This window comes from Pristiophorus japonicus, chromosome 19 (assembly GCF_044704955.1).
Source record: "Pristiophorus japonicus isolate sPriJap1 chromosome 19, sPriJap1.hap1, whole genome shotgun sequence".
NCBI lineage: Eukaryota > Metazoa > Chordata > Chondrichthyes > Pristiophoridae > Pristiophorus > Pristiophorus japonicus.
Window position 1 is genome coordinate 19,921,581 of NC_091995.1, and position 6,487 is coordinate 19,928,067.

Genomic DNA, 6,487 nt, shown 5'->3' on the forward strand with positions numbered 1-6,487 from the left:
GTCCACCGGTATGCTCGCGGCCTTCCGCGAGAGGTGGGCACCGGAGGGACTGGAGTGCATCATCACGCCCGGCAACCAAATTTTAATTTGATTTTACGTTTTAAATTTTAATTTGGTTTAATTGCCGGTGTTTTTAGTGTCCCCTTCCCTTTTATAGGGGGCACTGGAAAAATGTGATTTTAGCGCCCAAAAAAAAACAAAAAAAAATGAAAAACACAAAAAAAACAAAAAAAGGAAAAAAGGGCCTTGTAAATGTCTGGTGTGTCACCCAGGTCGGGTGGCACGGTTTAATGTTTTATGTTTTCGCAGGTGAACTCCAAAAAGAGTTTCATGCACAAGGACCACTTTCTGACATTGTATTCCATCTGCAAAACCTTAGCCCATTCGCTTAACCTATCTAAATCTCTTTGCAGCCTCTCTGTGTCCTCTACACAACCCGCTTTCCCACTATTCTTTGTGTCATCTGCAAATTTTGTTACACTATACACTGTCCCCTCTTCCAGGTCATCTATGTATATTGTAAACAGTTGTGGTCCCAGCACCGATCCCTGTGGCACACCACTAACCGCTGATTTCCAACCCGAAAAGGACTCATTTATCCCGATTCTCTGCTTTCTGTTAGCCAGCCAATTCTCGATCCATGCTAATACATTTCCTCTGACTCCGCGTACGTTTATCTTCTGCAGTAACCTTTTGTGTGGCACCTTATCGAATGCCTTATGAAAATCTAAATACACCACATCCATCGGTACACCTCTATCCACCATGCTCGTTATATCCTCAAAGAATTCCAGTAAATTAGTTCAACATGATTTCCCCTTCATGAATCCATGTTGCGTCTGCTTGATTGCACTATTCCTATCTAGATGTCAAGCTATTTCTTCCTTAATGATAGTTTCAAGCACTTTCCCCACTACAGATGTTAAACTAATCGGCCTATAGTTACCTGCATTTTGTCTGCCCCCTTTTTTAAACAGAGGCGTTTCATTAGCTGCTTTCTAATCCGCTGGTACCTCCCCAGAGTCCAGAGAATTTTGGTAGATTATAACGAATGCATCTGCTATAACTTCCGCCATCTCTTTTAATACCCTGGGATGCATTTCATCCGGACCAGGGGACTTGTCTACCTTGAGTCCCATTAGCCTGTCCAGCACTACCTCCCTCGTGATAGTGATTATCTCAAGGTCCTCCCTTCCTACATTCCTGTGACCAGCAATTTCTGGCATGGTTTCTTTGTCTTCCACTGTGAAGACCGAAGCAAAATAATTGTTTAAGGTCTCAGCCATTTCCACATTTCCCATTATTAAATCCCCCTTCTCATCTTCTCAGGGACCAACATTTACTTTAGTCACTCTTTTCCGTTTTATATATCTGTAAAAGGTTTTACTATCCGTACACACACCTCCTACTACACGTTCTGGGTGATAGGGATTACTATGGACAGATCTGGCATAGACAATGTTTTTCGGGCTCAACCGTATCGTGTTTAATAAAGTTCAACTGCACCACTAGTAAAACAGTACACAGTGGTGTAATACAGTACAAAAGTACAACCCTGGTTTGTCCAACAAGCCCCTGCTGTGTCACGTTACCACGGCCTAACATATAATATACAGTACACAAGAAAAGAACCTTCCCAGACTAAACCCCTATGGTTTGGCTCGGACATACAATGCCCCTTCACACAGCTAAGTGGTCTTAAGGATGTGTAAGTGTGGACAATGCTCACCCCGATTGCCCATGGACTTGCTTGCAGCTTCTTCCCGTACGACGTGGCTCCTGGTTCTGTATCGCCGATGCAGTGTTCAAGTCCCAGTTTGAGTTGCGGTCCGTATTGGGGTGGAAGAGCAAGGCTCAGCTCTTTGTGATGTTCCGTCCTTCCGTCCCGTGGTGGAATGCTCGTTTCCTGGTGAGGGCGATGAGACGAGCGAAGTAGGAAGAGAGAGAACTCTCAAAATGCCTTCCTTTTATCCCCAAAAACCCTCGTCTCCTTTCGCGGCTGGGCCAGGGTCCCTCTACCCTCCAGGTGTGTCCTATGGGGACCTTTCTGCACTGGGGGTCGGGATTGTTCGCTGCGCACACCAAACAAATGGTGCAGAATTCTCGGACTTCCTCCCTGACCCCCGGCCACCACCCTGCCTCCTCTCCCCTTCGCCAGGTAGTTTCCAGCCCTGGGTATCCCGCTCCCGGGCCCCCGTGGGTCAACTGGAGGAATTCCTCTCCATGCTGCGCGGGAACTATCCACCCATCCCCTTTAAACAGCATCCCCTCTTTAATGGTAATGTCCGCTGTCCCGAACGGACCTTCTACCGGTTCGGCTATCTCCCTTTTTCCCAGGATGGGATCCTGTGCTTGGACTTGCTTTAAGTCCGAGGCCAAAGCTGACCCCTGTGCTCCTCACTTGTCCCGGATTGCCACTACTGGACCTGCTCCGTACGGATCCCAGAATACCCCTTCCCTGGCCCCGTTTGGCCAACTCGTCTGCCCTTTGGTTGCCTTCCCCTCTGGGCTCTGTCTTCGAGTGGGCCTTGACCTTGTAGATATAATGATCTCCCCGGGTGCCCGTGACATCTAAAATTCTCCCTAGCAACGGTGCTGTTGCTAGGGGCTTCCCATCTGCGGGTTTGAAACCACGTCGAGCCTAGATGGCCAAGTACATGGTGCACGAATTGCAGGTGAACATGGAATCCGAGCAGATGGTATAGGGGGTGGGGAACTCGTTGGGGTGGGGAACCACGTACACCACCCACAGTTTGGCGTGCTGAGCGCTCAGGGTGCTGGGGAGTTTAATGGCCTTCGCTACCTTAGCCATGGGGTCATAAATCTCACACCCAGTGAAGCACTCCCCTTTCACCACCGAACTGGACTCATCTACGTAAATGTCCCGGCCTGTCGGGTGTATAGCGGCCCAGAATCCTACATCTAGGTCCCATGCCCCTTCTACCGTCCATGTGTGGGCCGTCCCTGGGTCAATCATATTTGCTGCCAACTTGGGCTCGGTCAACCCCTGCACTCTCAGATTCATCTGTTAGAGCAATAAAGTCCAGCGAGCAACGTGGGCACTGCTCACTGTTGTGTCCTTTATTGTCCCGTCTAACAACATCTGAGTGGGGGTGTGGTGGGTCAGTACAACTATCAGGATGATCCTGTAAAGAGCTGTGAGTGCTTTACGGCCCAATGTGTGGCCAGGAGATGCTTCTCGCAGTTGGAATATCCCCGTTCCACATCTGAGAGAACCCTTGAGGAGTAGGCCACGGGTCACAGCTTGCCGTGACGCTCTTGGAGCAGCATTGCCCTCAAGCTATCCCTGCTGGCTGCTACCTCCAAAAAGAATGTCTCCCCACCGTTGATGGCTCCCAGTGCGGGTGCTGTCTGAAAATCCTCCTTCCTCACAGTTCTGGTCCCACTCCCACCCGACTCCCTTGTGGAGGAGCCGAAGCAGAGGGGCTGCCGTGGCTGCATAACCCTCTATAAAGTCCCGACAGTACCCTGTGAGTCCCAGGAAGGACCTTACCCTGGTTACACTCTTGGGGGCAGGTAACTCCTGTACTGCCTTCCTCTTTGCCTCATCTATAGCCCTTTCACCAGCCCTTGCGGTCAGCCCGAGGAATTTGACTTCCTCCCGGCTGATCTGGGATTTCTTTGGGTTCACTTTAAACCCTGTCCCTCACAACAGCCACAACAGCAGTGGCCCGTGCTCCTCCCCTTTGGCGGAGAACAAAAGCAAGTCGCCCACATTCTGGATTAGCTGCTGGGGTCGGCTGAAGCCTTTTAGCGCGTTGACCATACATTAGTGGAATATGGAGGGTCTGCTGTGAAACCCCTGGGGAAGACATGTCCAGGTGTACTGCTGCCCTTTGAACATGAAAGCAAACTTGTATTGGTCTTCCCGTTTAATGGGAATCGACCAGAACCCATTGGAGATATCCAGCACTGTGAAAGTGATTGTTATTGTGTACGGAAGACCTCTGTTAGTGACTCCACGAGGCAGGGGTACGGCACTTGAACTGTACAGACTGTAGTCCTTTATTGCAGCTCCTAGATTGAGGACACCAAGAGGTGAGCTCCCTTTTATACTGGGTTACCTGCAGTGTACAGGTGTCCCTTAGGTCTCCAGCAGCAGCACCCTCTGGTGTACAGGTGTGGTATATACAGGGTGAAGGTACATTCAGGTCTAGTGTTACAGTACATCATAGACATGCATACATAACAACACTCCCCCCTAAGTCTTTCCCAAATCCTTATTGCCATGACATGGGGAGGTGATCAGCAGTGGGCTGTGGAAGGTTGTGGTGAGGGTTGTGTGGGTGCCAGGTGTGATCCCTGTGCTTGAGACTGGCCTCTTACATTTCCCTCCCCCCTCACACAAAGCCCTCAGTGGGGGAGCCAGTGCAATGGGTAAGGTCCATACATTGTAGAATGGGTCAGTGGTGGCGTTTGGTGCTGGGCAGGGCCACAGGGCTTGATAGAGTATTCAAACAGGTACCACCTGAAGTTTCTTTAGATTTAATTCTCGAACAGTTGAAAGAATACATAGAGCAACAATTCAACTTATCTAATACCTGTATTAAGATCGAACAAAAGTACGGAACCTCCAAAGGACAATGGTCCTTGGACGAGATTAAAAGGGTCTGGAGAAAAATGACCCGCATGAAAAATAAAGAGCGAACTAGATGGTCCCTAGCGGTTATGGGCCAGATTCGAAAGCGGAATGAAATTATAATGCGTTCCCAACATGATCGAGAACTGACCAGTACAAAGGATCAATTGCAAGCAGTTTGTGCACAGCTGCGACAGAAAAAGCTTGAACTTGAAAAGTCGGAAGCGGAAGTTAAAGATCTTAAAGGTGAAATAAAAGAATGGAAAAAATCATTAGGTCAAGAGACAGTAATAGGAAAAGGAAAATGTATTGATCAATTCCCAGGGTACCCATGTTTGGATAAATTAAAAGCGCAAACCCGAAGACACGACCGAGGAATAGACACGGTTTCTGAATCCTCCGACAATACAGTGTCGGAGGATGATGAAGAATTAGGGGTGTGCTTTGCCCCGTTTAAAAAAAGACAAGTTGTAGTCAAATCAGAAGAGACTGCGGATGAGGGCGGAACCAAAAAAACAAAGAGCAGGGTGTATGGAGAATACTTAGTTCATGCTCCGGCAGACTCAGAGAAAATTGATAAATGGTCCAAGGAATTGCCCAATCCAAAGAAAGGGGGAGTAAAAACGTGGGACCAATTGGACCGCTTAAGAAATATATATTAACTTCATCCCTGGGACGGAGTGCAAATTTTGACCATAATGGTGCCAAAAACACAGGGAAGAAAATTGCACGACAAGGTAGAAGAAGCTTTGGGGCAGGATGAGCAAGAATTAAACGCAGGATGGGGGGCGATTAAACACTGGCTGCAAGCCTTCAGTCCAGCTAAGACAGACTGGGGAAAAATTGCAGCCTGCCAACAGAAAGGAACAGAGGAGGTCCTGGAGTATGACGAGCGGTTTAGATGCACGTGGCTAGAACATTCGGGTATGAATAATACGGATGAGGAAATGGATGAACAAGTGTTTGGACCCCTGAAAGCAGCTTTCGTGGCAGGTCGAAAGCCAGAACTGTCCAAAATGCTTAAGGTAGTGTTACCGGACTGGGAAGGTAGAGGAACTACCTTTGCAGCATTGGTGGATCGATGTAACCAAGTAGATCGGGATATGGGAGCTAAAGTCCAAGCTGTACAGGCTATGGGATGGAAATCCCAGGATTCCGATAAACAGTCATTAGGAAAATTACCCAGAAAATGTCATTATTGTGGGAAAGAAGGTCACTGGGCCAAGACGTGCAGGGCAAAACAGAAAGGTCGTGGCTGGGGAAGAGGACGCAGCCAGGGATACAATTCAGCCAACAAGCCAGGCTTGTCACAAGATAACGACCTCATAGAAGCATTTAAGCGACTGACAATACAACAACAAAAGGAGTTACTTGGGATAGCAAAAAACGATTAGAGCCCACCCTGGCCCCCCTCCTCGCACTAATACAACAAAGGGGAGATGGGCTATATATAACTGTGAGGGTGGGCGATAAGGATGTGGACTTTTAGACAGGGGCGGAATTAACATGCTTACCCCTACAATATGGAGACTTTTTGCCGTTGGATGGTAGGGTACGTACAGCCTATGGAGTTGGGGGCCATAAAATGGAAATTAAAAGGACAACACCGGTACTTATAGGGCTGGGTCCACATGAACTAACCACGCCAGTCTAGATAGGCCCAGTAGATCAACCCCTTTTGGGAATGGACGTTCTAATCCAAGTAGATTCATCGTTGCATTTCGAGAATGGTCAGGTGACATGGTCAATTAGAACTTTGAAGAAAGAGGAATTGAAGGAACACCCGATATGGGCTAAAGATAAGAACGATTGTGGCCTACTCCAGATGGAGCCTGCGTCATTTACAGGGACCAAGCCTCCATGCACTAAACAGTATCCCATCAGTCC